General features: G+C 27.5%; 1 protein-coding gene across 14 annotated transcripts in view; it reads left to right on the top strand.

Annotated features, from left to right (window-relative positions):
- The first annotated feature begins 12,842 nt into the window (after positions 1-12,842).
- LOC129615394 (EEIG family member 2) overlaps positions 12,843-15,688 on the top strand; it is a 105,609-nt gene continuing 102,763 nt past the window's right edge. For 4 of the 14 annotated variants that reach the window (XM_055530578.1, XM_055530564.1, XM_055530579.1 and 1 more), the window contains exons 1-2: positions 12,843-13,648; positions 13,709-14,054. The gene's annotated coding sequence lies outside the window, so the exon portion shown is untranslated. Of the gene's footprint in view, positions 13,653-13,708; positions 14,055-15,688 lie in introns of all 14 variants that reach the window. The other 10 variants (XM_055530571.1, XM_055530570.1, XM_055530572.1 and 7 more) reach the window with 10 other exon arrangements.

Genomic DNA, 15,688 nt, shown 5'->3' with positions numbered 1-15,688 from the left:
ATTTTTAGCTCTATTAATTCTACATACTTTTCAAATAAACTTTTTTTTTCTTTTTTTTTATTTTATTTCAATTTAACGACCTAACGTAGCATAATTCAGTACATACTCAAAATGTTTGTTGAATAAAATTTAAAAAAAAAAACAATTTCATTTAACGAAATTTAAAATACTTAAATGTACTTTGCTATATACACTTTGTTATTGTAATATGGAATGATGATACACTCGATGATAGAGCGTGACAAATCTAAAATTTTCGTGAGAAGCCAGTCTTGTCTACAAAAACTGCGTACCGAAAATATGCAGCTTTTATGCTTAACCAAGAGTTCTGTCAATCAGTCTTTGAGTAAAATCGAGATGTTCTTGAGACTACTTATTTGATTCAGATTTTATTTAAAATTTTCTTCGTATTTATATATTTTAATTTTTATAAATTTTAATACTGAAACTCTTATATATAGCAAAATTTACAATTTTTATTTTAATACTAATTACAAATTTCATTGCATTATAATAATAATCATAAGTACACTTTAAAGTTCGTTACCTTTTAAAACTTACTAAGCAATTTTGAAACTTGTAAATATCATACTGTATGAAAATTACTTAGTATGTATAAACAATATATTACTCATGGTATATAAAATGTTTTCTTATGTTTATACATTATTTGTTAAGAAATTTCTTTTAGGTAATGCACATACCTTACATATGCATTACATTATTATTATATTAAGAAATGCTTTTCAAACTGTAAAAAAATTGAAAATTTTTGTGAAATCTTCGTTATTTAGAGTCTGCAAATGGGATTTCTTTTTCGTAAATATATTTTTATTAAATAATTTCAAATTCATAACATATTTTTTTTTAAATTCAGTGCTTTAAACTAAAAAAATAACAATAAAAACAAATACAAGTCTTAAAGTAAGTTTTTCATTTAATATAAAAATATATTAATTGAAAAAAAAAAATACGCATTTAAAGACTAAATTACAAATATTTCATGAAGATTTTACTTTTTTCAGTGTGAAAAGCATTTCTTGACAAAGTGTACATACTTATGTAAGAATACCTTTTATTGTAATATATGTACACATTTTAATTGTCGTAGCTATTTTGAATTTTTTTTTTATTTTATTTTAATTTGAAAAGTGACATTTTTTTGTTTCATTGATTATAAGTTTTCATATCTATAATTTTAATATATCAATCTTAAAATATATTTTTAAATTAAAATATATTTTTAGAATATAGAAATTTGTGCATTTACCTCAGTATAAAAACATACTGCGCAATCCTTTTTACTACTCCATCCAGATGTGCATCCCATTTTTACCTACTATCTACAAGTAACATTAAACCTAGATAATTGAAATGCGGAACAACCTCAACCATCTCATTAATATAACTAAGTTGTAGTGGGGACATATCTCTGTTACCAAATAGCAATATTTTCGTTTTTCTAACATTTACAGTAAACGGTGTTTTTATAACCATTTCGCTATGATTCTAAAATCATTTTCCGTATGTATTTTTAAGTCCTGCTCGCTGTCACAATAATATTTTATTACTACATCATCAGCATAAAAGCTGAATTTTACACTGCAATATGTCGTTTATGTAAATCATAACTTAGTCCGGTCCAAATGCAGAGCCCTCAGGCACATCTCTTTAAATTGTACACCACTAACTTAAGACAGAAATTATATGAACCCTCTGGTTCCTATTGCACAAGCAGGACATAAAAAACGCAACCTGAGCTTAAGCCCAGCTATCGCAGTTTTAATAAAGATATCATGGTCCATACAGCCAAAAGCCTTTTGAAAATCGAGAAACACACATGCGACATATTGTCTTCTACCAATGTTTGCCAAAATGAAATGGGTGAAACTCAAGTAGTCCGCAATCGTGTTCGAATTTTTCTCAAAGCCGAACTGCTCAGGATGCAAAATTTCGTTTTCTCTCAAGAAAATCCCTAGTCTGTTCTTTACAATTATTTTAAATATCTTAAATAAACTATTTAATACTAATATTGGCCTGCAGTTAGTAGCAACTCCATTCTTAAAAATTGCTATTATAATTGACGTTTTTAAAGAATTATAGAAAACGAAAAGTTTTCAAAAAAAAGATTTATATGTTTAACCAAAGTAGAGATCAGTCGAGGGGAGTACATTCTCAAAATTTTGATGAAATGAAATCATAACTCGTGGGTGATAGAGATTCAATTACCTTAACAACCCACATTACCTAATCACTATTAGTAGGTGAAAGATTAAAGTGAAAGCGAATTTCATGTTGAAAATTGTCCATATACATGTACATTATCGATTGGATCAATAGGGCAATCAAGGTCTTTGGTTACATTAACAAAAAAGAAATTCATACGTTCAGCTATATTAGTTTCTATAAATTATTTTTAATTCTATAAATTATTTATAAGACATACTAAGCAATACTAAGATAATTGGTAATAATATCGAAGTCATTGCAAGAATCAAGGCTGTTCCAAATATTATCATTATCTATATCTGCATAATATAATACCGTTTTTGTGTTATCGATCTTTTGCTAAACGAAAAGTATCGTGTTTAAATTTGTACTTTGAATCGGTCATACTATTTATCATTAAATTACTTTTATTTGTATAGGTGAAATGTGTTTTCGAAATTTCTGTTTTAAAAATTTTCATAAAGTTAAAATTAGTACTGATATTAAATTAGTTAATTTAATCATATCTATAATATTAAAAGGTTTATGAGTACTGTAATTTTTTATAAGGGCAGTAAAAAGATAGTTAAAAAAAGTATTATTTTAAATGAAGTAGAAATGAAGTAAATGAAGTAGAATATAAACGCATTAGAATTTAAAAATCGGATTAAGTGGAGTATATAATATGTGATAAATAAATATCTGAATGATTTGTAAATTATTAAAGTTAAAATGTTACTGTTTTTGTATAAATAAATTGCTAAATTAGAAAAAGAGTTGAAATTAATAAATTTATTTGACTATAATATAGTTATTTTAATCAATTCTACTGAGTATTATTTTACTAAAATTAATATTATTATAATAAATTATTAATAATAAAAACCTTAGTGTACTTCTGCTTTCGCAAAAATATTTGCCATTTTTGACCCACAAGAAATCATTTTATTGAGATATTTTAATATTTTTATAAAAGAGATTTTATGATTTCCTATTTGTATCATAGCCATTTCTTTTGTAATCAAGTTCTTTTGTAATCAAGTGTAATCAAGTGCTCGAACCTGTGAAAGCATTCTATAGAAACTTCAGAAATATGTCTGACCTATAATTGGACAAACTGTCAAGTTTCATGAATCTGACTTTATTATTTTTCCAAATATTTAAAATTAGCTTCTGGAGTTGTATGGCAGGTATCTGAACCTGTCAAGCAATTCAACTAAAACTTCAGAAATATATCTGACCTATAATTGGACACATGACTGCCAAGTTTCATCAATCTGATTTTATTATTTTTCCGAATGTAAAAAATTTGCTTTTGGAGCTGTATGGCAGCCACCCGAACCGGCGCAGTTATCTCATTAAAATTTTTATAGCATATGTAGAATATAATTGGACACATGTATACAAAATTTTATATTTATACCTTTATTAGTTTTTGAAATATTTGAAATAAACTCTTTGAGTAGTATTGCAGCTACCCGAACCCGTGGTCCGAATTAGTCCAATTGCAAGTGGGTTCGTCCTTGGCACAAAAGAAAAAGCTTGTGAAAGTTTGGTGTCGATTGCATTATTCGTTTTTGAGTATCGTGCGATCGGACGGATGGTGGGACGGACATGTGTAGCTACAAACTCCATACCAAAGTTAATACGAGTACTGCTGAATGCTAATCTAAACTAATGTCCTGGTATAAAGTTTTCACTATAAATTATTGGTTGCAGTCTCTTCAGGAATAATTTTTCAAATAACTTTGAGATAACTGGAAGCAAAGAAATTGGCCTATATGACGATGTTTCATTTAATTATTTTCCCGGCTTTGATATCATAATTATTTCAGCTACTTTCCAAATCTCAGGGAAATATCTCAATCTAAGAACCGCATTTATAATTTTTACCAAAAGTAATACCACCCTTTCTGGAACATCTTGTAGGACCTCAGTCGTGATTAAGTCGAAGCCCGGACTTTTCCTTGGTTTTAATGCTTTTTTTCCTTTATTAATTCCTTTATTAATTCCTTGCATTTAATTGATTTCATTTGAATATACGCCAGATCGTTAACTCTTTGTTTTACTTCAACATCCGTTTCGATGTTTTTGGGTGTGAATGTATTGTAAAGGTAATCAGCAATAGTATTCGCCTTCTCCTTGTCGCTACGTGCCAACGTTCCGTCGACTCTTGATTAGCGCTGAATGTTGAATTGGTCTTTTTATTTTACTCGTTGCTTCCCGCAGTGAGTATTTTGTTTCTTTTGTTGCACAAAAACCCTTTAGACACTCTTGCATAGATTCGTCCTTCAGATCCTTAAGATTCTTGATTAATCTCAACAGACTTTGTGTTCTTGTATTTAATATGTTTATATCTACCGGGTCTTTTACCACTTTCTTTTAGCTAAACACTTTTGTCTAATCAGCGATACATGACATGAGACACCACATCTGAGTAGGATAATCCATTAGTTATTTTGTTGATGTGAACGTCTTTGGCTTAAAAGTACTCTGTATCAATTTCCTCATATTTCCTTTTCTTTGTATGTCTTTTGCTACTTTACATCCCCTGTAGTTGACTTGGTGAGCTTCTTTACAGTTTGCACATTTTGGTGTGTTAGAGCTTGAGTTTGTCCAGTTAACCGTCAAATGGTAACCTGGCACATACCATTTCTCTTCGAAGAAATTCGTTGTGTGTCCGTATTGCTCACATCTCTTTCATTATGCCATGTCTCTATTTTTCCTTGGTGCTTCTATCTTAACTTTCGTATCTTGAATATTTTTAATAACGTAAAGTTATCTTCCTTGGTATCGAAAGGCAGCATAAATAACGAAAGTTTTCTTTTGCCATCTTCTTTAACTTTTTTAGCAATATTGGTTGCCACTAGTATTTTGAAACCCTGATCAGCTAGCTCTTCTACGATGTCATTTACTGTTTTCGTGAGGTTTCTGTAGTGTCCTTCATTTTGTACATTTATTTTTAGCTGTTTCCTGTTTAAAGCTTTCACTTCATAGTTTGTATTTTTTTCCTTAAAGATTGTTTTAACTGCATTGTAGTCATTTATATTACTCAATATAACTCGAAGAGGTTTACATTTAGGAACTTTGTCCGGTTCTATTAGCTCTTTCTCATCCGTATAAAACTCATCCTGTTTTGAACAACTGTTCAGTTTCAGCTGGTTTTTAAAGTCACAATTATCCAACCTAAGTTCAGATATCTCTTTGTTGAGCTCATGGCAAAGGCTTTCCAAATTACTAATTTGAAGGGCCTGCTAACACATAATTTCTTTTGGTTTAATTATTTCATCTGACGCAACTTCGTTTATCTTGTTAGACTGGTTGGTGCTAAATAATTATGTTGTTGGTTAAGCTAGTACGTTGGTACCTATTTTGCTGTTTCGTAGGAACGGATTCGGTGTGTATTCCCGTTCGGTGTACCTTGTTGATGCTTACTAAACGACGATTGCAATAGATGAGCACCCCCAGAGTCCGTGGGATGGGTCTCGTGAGAGAGTGGATTTTCCAACATAGTTGAATTACCACCTGGGGTATTATACCAATTTATTTTGTTAATTGCACTATTTGTTTTTCCCCAACAGTTAAGGTGGCTTAAGCGCCATATACTCGCTTTCACCCAATCTCGTCAACCGTACATGAAGTACGTTACCGAGAGGCTTCCGGCAGATAACCATGTTAACTAGCCTTTGGGATACGTTGGGAATACTCCTGCACCATGCCAATTACCAACATTTGTCTCTCACAAAACAAAAAAAAATTAAATAAATATTTCATTTCAACTTTCTTCGATTCCAATATTTCGGAAATTAACTTCACCTTGGTGCAGCGATACCAAAAGTAAAGATTTATCTTCAAAGCGAAGGTTTTTTGATAATATTTTTTGTGTAAAACTTCAAAATAAGATATTTAAAGTTTTTAAATTTTGCAAACAAAAATATTTTCAAAATTAAGGGTTTTTAATGTTACTAAAGTTTTTCAGAATAGAAATATTTTAAACTTTTTTCCATATTTTTTAAAGTTCCCAAAAAAAAAATTTTGCCAAAATGCCAATTTAATAAGCAACGCACGGTAACGCCACATCCATGACGGAAAGTTTTTGATATGAAATTAATTCTATTATAACCGACTTGGTGCATCTGCTCATAAACTCCTATAATGTACAAGACATGTTAATATATTTGTATTTGTGCCTATTGATTAAGGTTGTACAGAAAATGAGACTATGGTATTCTTTACTCCATATATAAATTTCGTACGGGAAGGCTGTGTCGTTGTGCGGTAAAATAATTTATTTGCTGTTTAAAATTTAATTTTAATTTAAATTTAATGAATATTATTATTAGAATATTAATTTTTTGTGAAATTTATTTATATATATTATAAAATGTAGATTTATAATATATATAAATTTTTTCTTTTGTTTGTCATATTTGATATGAAACAAAGGTGAATTTTGAAAAAATAGTACTAAAATTTATTTAAAAAGAAAAATCATTTAATAAATTAGTAAGATTTGGTGTACTTTTTATAGTTTTCATTGTAATCATATTTAAATGACATATAATAATATATTTGATTACATTCAAATAAATAGGTGTCGTGTAATAAAAATCACCTGAAAGTGTTGCGTCGAAGGATGCAGAAGCAATAGTCTACGAGAAAAGGAGAACGTAAATGCTATAACTACATTTACTTTGCCAAAGAACGAAGTCATCATGAACAAATGGATACAAGCATTAGGTAAAAAGAGTTCTACACCACCGAAGTGTTTTTAATTTGTAAGAACTTTAAATTTTATTTTGTTGCCTGTGGCAAATATAATTTAATCAAGTATCTATTAATGTTAAGATTTTAACAATTTAAATAACTAAGTATGTAATTTAATTTCTTAGAAAAGAAAATTAAAAAATTTTTGAACATATGGGTACATTTATGTTATAAAATTAATTGCTTCATTGAAATTTAATTTATGAATTCCTCGTATTAAAATAACATATAAATTTTTTGGAAAAATCAGGGCTCGAAAACTGATTTGCGGACCGATTTTACATTTTTCACCATTTTGAAGGAAATATTCAACTGATTTACTTGAAATTTCATATACCAGCTTTGCTCGATCGTACGCGAAAATTCCTAACTTTTGGAAGAAATCAGGCATCAGCAACTGGACGTTTACTGATTTTATCAGTATGTTAACCGATTTTATTGAAATTTAATATTTGAATTCCACGTATTACAACAATGAGCATATGAATTTTTTGGAAAGATCAGAAACTGATTTGTGGGCCGGTCTTACATTTTTCACCACATCTACGGAACGAATTTATGGAATTTCTTGAAATTTGATATTTCAGTTCTGGTTGTTATCGAAAATAACTGGCGAGAATTTCAGGGAATTCGGGTAGCACAAAGCGAAACTCTACTAAGAGTCAAATTTACATTTTTCTAGGTATGTTAACTATAAACTTCCTAATGTCCTAAAAATTGGAAGTATTTAGCAGACATTTTTATAATATTCCGTAACACTATCACTTAACTAGACAATACACAATGCGGTCGGTTATATGCTGACCACATCAAATTTTTTATTTTACATTCCAAATCATCATATGAACATTTCTAATTTATTCGAAAATACCTAGTATAAATATATTTCTTAACAAAAAGTACGATGATCAATTTTCAATACACCGTATGAATGCATTAGTAAATTGTGTATTCTCGAGTCTTATATAAAGATGTCTGTGATCTGCTAAATGCGTATACTACTTATGACAAATGCGTCATTGTGGACGTCATTAGTTGTTTTTATTAGTGTCTGATTTGGTTCAAATCGAAATCGCGACATTTTCGCTTCCTATTTTTTTCATTTAAAATTCAACTGAAGATCTCAAAGCTCTTGAAGTTTTTTTATCAAATCTGTAAAATTAAGATTTTATTTAAAAAAAATATTTATTACTGCCTTGGTGGGCTGATAGATATATATGGCATTATATGCAACAATTAAAAAAAAACGGAAACTTGTTTTAAATTGTAATTTTATGCCACGCAGTGTTGTTATAGCAGAATAAAAAAAAGCCTTGAAAATCTTGGAAAAATCTTTTGCTTTCATTTGAGTAACTTCCCAGATGTGCACAAAATCTCAAACTTTTAAAAATGTACCTGAGAACATACCTAGCTTGTACATTATTATTATATAATAAAACTGTTCAGTAATAGAACAAAATTTAATCAAGTTAATTTGTACTTTAATTGTTTAATACACAACAAATTTACAAGTTAATAAGTACCTAGTTAAAAAAATACTTGCTATTTACTTGTTCTAATGGTACTAAGTGTTGTAAGTATAGTATATTAAGTTTTGTGTTATAAAAACCAAAGTATATCTACTAACAAGTAGTTCGACTCTCCGTTTACATCACACTAATGCAATCACTCACCAATATTTGTATACAAAAAATTCCCTTAGTTAAAAGAGTTAAGCAGTATACCTTCTTATTTTCATTTTTATGCACATAAGAATTTTTGGGAGATGGAAAGAGTATGCAATAGATGTCAATCTGTTTTTTTATAAAGTATTTTGAAAGGCGACACTATATTATTTGCTCGTATATAAAGTATAGGGAAAAATATAAAGAATTTTAAAAGCGACACAATAATTTCTGTAATTCATTCCAGTACAAGGTGGCAAAAAATGTGTATTATATTATAAAAGCGAAGAAGAAAAAAAGTGTTTAAAAAAAATTATTATAATTTATATAATATAATTTTGAAATATACTCGTAATAAAAATAAATTTTAAAAAGACGTATAATTTTAAAAAAAATTTTAAATAGTTGTGAAAAAAAATATTTTTCAGTTTTTTATAAACCATCCAAGAATTTCAGAGTGGAATTTCATGGATAATTTAAAGAATTTAGAAAACATATTTATTAAACTTGTTAATGATATTTGTACAGAAAAAATTTAGAATGTAAAATATATGAACACTTAGAAATAATTTCATCTATGAATGTAAAAAATAATAAAAATATAATAAAAAGTTTTAATAAAACTATAAAACAATTTGATATAAAACAAAAAATTTTTAGTGTTAGGTATTTGTAATTAATAATTATCAATAAATAAAATAAATAAATTATCTATAAATTTTTTACTTTTATTTCAATCTTAATAAATTTAGAACATATTTCCCATGAATTGTTAATAATTATATTTCATAAAATAATCAGTAGTTTCATTAGCTCTTCCTTACATGAATTAAAATATTTCCAACTCACACATAAAGGGAAAATAAGATAATGTTTGTTTGTTATGTAATTAATTTTGTATTTAAATATGAAATGTCCAATTATATTAATATTAATATTTACAAACAATTATATAAAATATGAAATATATTATCACTCATTTCATTATGAAAGACAAAAAAATGTATACATATCTCTATGAATTATGATCTCACATTCGAATCACGATATCACATTTTTGAGTTTTTTATTTGCAATTTTTTTCTTTAACTCTGTTTTATTTAAATGGTATGTTTTTCAGAGCCAGCTCCGCTTATAAATAATAAATTAGAACCAATTGCAACAACAATTCCGTTTTCTAATTTTAATGAGAAGAAAGAACAAAAGATGAGAGAATGTGAAAGTGATCAAGGCAAAACAACTTTTGATAATTTTTTTGTATGAAAATAGCTTTATGTTAGAAAAAGGTCGTGAGCTTTGGAATGTTGAATGTTATATTTCTAAATTAAATGAGTATGAGTACTCAATGAATGTACTCTGTTAGTGTTATTTTGCCACCTCTGTTAGGCCTAAGTGTAGTATATTCTTTATTTTTTGTATGAAAATGGCCTTATTTTTCAAAGATGTCGTTACTCTTGGAATGTGCACATTTAATGGTTGTGAGAGGCATTTTTCCAGTGCAAAATGTACATTTTTGTGCACTTTGGTTTGTGCCCCTTTTGGACGAACTGTATGCCACTCGTTAGAAAAAGGTCGTGAGCTTTGGAATGTTGAATGTTATATTTCTAAATTAAATGAGTACTCAATGAATGTACTCTGTTAGTGTTATTTTGCCACCTCTGTTAGGCCTAAGTGTAGTATATTCTTTATTTTTTGTATGAAAATGGCCTTATTTTTCAAAGATGTCGTTACTCTTGGAATGTGCACATTTAATGGTTGTGAGAGGCATTTTTCCAGTGCAAAATGTACATTTTTGTGCACTTTGGTTTGTGCCCCTTTTGGACGAACTGTATGCCACTCGTTAGAAAAAGGTCGTGAGCTTTGGAATGTTGAATGTTATATTTCTAAATTAAATGAGTACTCAATGAATGTACTCTGTTAGTGTTATTTTGCCACCTCTGTTAGGCCTAAGTGTAGTATATTCTTTATTTTTTGTATGAAAATGGCCTTATTTTTCAAAGATGTCGTTACTCTTGGAATGTGCACATTTAATGGTTGTGAGAGGTATTTTTCCAGTGCAAAATGTACATTTTTGTGCACTTTGGTTTGTGCCCCTTTTGGACGAACTGTATGCCACTCGGATATTCATATTATACAGATAAGAAGTAATTCTTTTGTTCGGAATAGCAGTTGCTATTTTATTATGTTCCATTTCTTCTTGAACTTCTATCTATCATAAATTCCGTTCGTGGATATATGGACATAAACTATGAATTAACTTACGAAGGCCCAGGGTTGTCATTTGATTTTTTGACGAGGAGCAGAAATATTTAAAAAAGGGAGTCATTTTTAAAAAAGTGGAGCCAATTCCCATATTTGAAAATCGAAAAAACAAAACAAAAACTTTTATTAAAAATTATAAACAAATTTGAATTAAAAAATATCACAATAAAAACTTAAAATAATATCTTTTACGTGAAATTTCATATACGCTTTTTTTTTTAAGTTTGGGCTCTAGTTATGATGATAAGGAAATATCTTAAAATATTAGAAAAAAACTCACAAAAATGATTATAACGTTTTTTTTATCATATGTTTATTGCCTTATTCATTTCCTGAAAATATGTGCTTTAAATAAAAAAAATATGTACTTCAAAACAACTGGTTCGTAACTGTTCGCATCAATATTTTTACATAATTTTTTTGAATTTCAAATTTTGCTTACCACCTTAACATAAAAAGGGTTTCTCAATTTAGTTTTAGTCAAATTAACAGAAGAAAATCCCTTTTCAGCTGCCGCACTAAAATGCGGTAAACTGAGCTAGCTTTGAATAAATTTTTCAAGTTTTCAGCAATATACTCGATCGAATTCAATTAAAATGTCAGAATTGTGAATTGGATTGCAATATTATCGTTTTTTGAGAAAATCTATACAAATACGAGTATATTACAACTGCTGACATCGATAAATTTTCCTAATATTGGATATTTCACACTTGAACTGAATAATTGATTAAGACTACAAAAAGATAGGTGGCGACTTTTGAATTAGCAGAAAAAGGTATATATACATAACTTCGTTAGTCAAGGTATTGTTGACGAATTTTAAAATATTACAAGAAAAGTTTTTTTTTTTATTTAGAAACTATATTTTTCAACTGAAAAATTTTTCAAGAATAATTATCACTATTGTTTTTGGGTCTGGCAGAGGAAAAAATAAAATCGGAGCCAAAATGCAAAAGGAGCTGGGGACATAAATTTTCAAATCGGAGTCAAACGACAGCCCTGCGAAGACCATTAAGTTATAGTTGATTTTGCTCAACGAAATTATGAACTTGTGTGTAGCAATACTGCTGGAACTTTAAAATTAATTATTTTTTAGAATGTGAAATACCTATTTATATTTAAACTTTTTGACTCTTATTTGTGAACCAATAAAATGGGAAAATATAAAAATATAAGGTCCTTTCCTTATGAATTTTAACTTTATGAAAAAGATGAAAAAATAACTCAATTAAATTTTAACTAATAATATGCACCGAAGTTTACTTTTTGACAACTTTAAAATATATTATGTAAAAATAACTAAAATTAACTTGTCAAAAAATTAAATAATGTTTGTAGAAAAAAAAACAAGTTCTCAAGGCAAAGATAACTGAGTTAAAATTTAATACGGTCTGATGAGAAGACCCATAATGTTGATATTGAAACTTAAATGACATGTTTTTCTTTTCTGTATCAGCTCGGAAAAATTAATATTGGAATTGTAAGCCATAACGTAAGAATATGTAGTCCGTAAACTTATGAAAGAGATTTCTATTTACTACGGACTCGGTCGTACGTTCAGATTTGATGATATGTAAGGTAACCCTTTCGGCAATTCCTAATAACTACGAATGAGATTTATAATGATAAAATAAACGTGAAAATTTTAGAAAGAATATTGTACATACATAATACATTTTACTTAACAGCATTATAACTTTCATTAAATAAATTAAACATCATTCAAATTGTGAACGCACAGGAATTCGGTTCAATTTAATTTAAGTAACACATTTGTCATTTACCTATTGTGAATTGAATTTTATAAATAAAGTCAAAATTCATCAAAATGGCAAGTAAAAGTTAAATTTCGATTATGTTTCAGCCCTGCGTGTTGAACTAAATTTTATTTTAAAAAATTCTGATATGCATATGATATAGGATATAGCATCGGCAATCGATTTGTCAAAACGAAAGAAAAACTTAAAGATAATTCGCAGTCGTGAATTTTTTTGTATTTTAATTTGATCTCTAATATATTATTGGAAAAAATATTTTAAATCAAAAACGGAAAGAAAACAGGAAAACTTAAAATAATATTTTAAAAGATTTAATGCCTAAAAATATTTAAATTTGTGTGTTAAAATTATGTGAAATTTTTTTTTTTGGAAATTTCGAATTCGTGTACATTTAAAGCAATTTGGTTGCACGTATATGGACGTAGCTAAATACAATATATATATCCATATGTATGTATATCCATATATACATGTATTAATGAATGATGAAATAAAGAATTTTGCAAAATTTCCTTTATTTTGAAAAATTATTGATTGTGTGGCTTCGCGGTTAAGCAAGTTGTATATGTTCTATATATATATTTTAATTAGATTCATCGAAAATGAAAAGTTTGATGAAATAATAATTTTAAAATTTTCTGCTAAATAACAATAAATTGGTTTAGCTATCTTCAAAAATTAAAAAAAAAATTGAAATTTATATATATATATATATGTTCATATAAGTAATATGTATGTATGTATATATGTATGAATATAAAGCTTGAAATAAAAAAAAAGTGATTTAGTTAAAAAAGTCAAAATTTAGCCAGTGTTTGTGCTTTTTTTACTTCATTTTTATTATTTTTTTTTATATTTGCATTTTTGAATCAAGACAACACAATCATAATAAGTGACCGCCCTATGTGTGCGAAAAAAAAATTAATGTAGAAGAAATCATCTATACTTACATATATATGTATGTATGTATGTATTCACACGTAAATCTATACCTTTTAAATTTACATAAGTAATTTTTTTTTTCAGAACAAAATTCAAGTTTTTCCTTGTGTGTCTCTCTGCCTTATTTTCAATGTAAAACATTTCAAGGTTTTTCAGTCGATTTTACCTTGATAAAAATTCAGTGTTACAAATTTCTACTTACAATTTCTGAACAAGAGGAAGAAAAAAAAGGAATGTATACTTACATATAAATATGTAGGTACCTCAATGTATTCATACGTATTTTACTCATTTGTTTGAAGTTTAAGATTTCAGTGTTTCAAAAAAAAAAAACATTTTTAAAATCAAAAATCTAACTTGGAATGAATAACAAATTTTCAGAATCACAGATAATTATTTAGAATTATATATATGGAATTCTCATTTTAAGGTAAATTTTTGTTATATTAAAAATAAAAATAAAATGGAGATTTGGCTATGTTTTTTTTTGGTTTAAATTATAAATTTTCAGATTTTTATGTTGAAATATCTAAGTAAATCCTTCTTAAGTAGATAGGTATAGCTAATTTCTAATATTAAACTAACTACTAATTTATAATATTTTTATACCGATCAATATTTTTTGTTTATTGTTAGTTGAACATAAAATTTATTTGAAAAATTTTAGGAAAACTATATGTCTTACATCCTCTACATTATTTCCTACTTTTGGATATTTTTAACATTGAACTATTATCCCACTCACAAAAGTTTGTGGTGGTATATAATATAATTAGACTTCCATCTCTATTGGAATGGAAGTCTAATATTATTAGCTTAAACCAAATTTAAAGTGAAAACTTTCTCACGAAAACCATATGAAAAACTTTCAGTTGATGAATAATTTTTTCAAAATCGCAAGTATAAAAACCACGGCTGACAGAAATAGATCCTAAAATGGCTCTTTTAAACATCATAAATCTTCCACAAGGTCACCTTTTTCAAATTTTCAATGAGAAAAAGTTAAAATTCAACTTTTTTCTACTTTACTAGTGTTTAGAATTTGTGTAAATTCGTCAGCTGTGAACTGTCACTCTCTTTCAGGGTTCAGGTTTGTATTTCTGTGTGCCATGGTAGGTACGTAGGTTGGTAGATAGGTACTCACCATAAAATAGAAAAACATGTATTTGAAAAATTATGCATAGACTTTGTAAATATATCGTAGGTAATCAGGTGTATGACAGTTCCACAGATTTTACAAAATTGGAAAAGTATTGTGTTTAAGTTTTTATTTATTATTAACTATGTGATTAATCATGTTATTCAAATCAGATGAACCCTGCATTAGGTATTTGCCTTATCTTCATTTTATAATTACTAAAATCGGGGTAATTATGTAGGTATCTGCTTATCTTGATATGTTAAATTCTCTGTCACGTCTTTTTTCTCAACAATCGTTTAAACATTTTTTGAAAAACTGAAATGACAAGAAATAAAAGTTATTTAATTCTTTTTTAAGTAAAGAGCATTTTTGCTTGGCTAATTTTAAGCCAAATTAATACATTTAGCTTTGATTGCTGCAAAAAAATCTTATGTTACAGTGTAACTTAGCTCATTGTGGAAAGTTAGATTATTAAATTGTAAATGTCTCAAAAGAAAAACTTTTACTTATCCGATACAGAAGAAAAACTTTTACTTATCCGATACAGAAGAAAAACTTTTACTTATCCGATACAGCCTCAAAATTTTATATTGGAAAAATTTGATTTATTTGTTATTTTTTTCTTATTTTGGCTTTTCATTACTTATAAATTTTCAGTCACTTTATTTTTTTTTCAAAAGTTCATAAATGTAAATAAAATAGGTAATGTACGTAACATAATGTAAATTTGGTAATGAATGCGACATTAGTTTAACGTGCATAATTTGGTCCTATTGCGGTTTTTTTTATAATTACTTGTAAAATCTATATAGAGGTATAAATCAAAATATACCTTCAGGTATGTTGTTAGTATTTAAGTTTTCATTTGTGCCCGTCATTTTACTTTACTTGCCTTTTTGTCCCCCTCTACTTAGCCTACATTA

Source organism: Condylostylus longicornis, unplaced genomic scaffold (genome assembly GCF_029603195.1).
Source record: "Condylostylus longicornis isolate FDR11 unplaced genomic scaffold, ASM2960319v2 ptg000135l, whole genome shotgun sequence".
NCBI lineage: Eukaryota > Metazoa > Arthropoda > Insecta > Diptera > Dolichopodidae > Condylostylus > Condylostylus longicornis.
The sequence above is the reverse complement of the archived record's forward strand: the minus strand, read 5'-3'. Positions and strand labels throughout refer to the sequence as shown.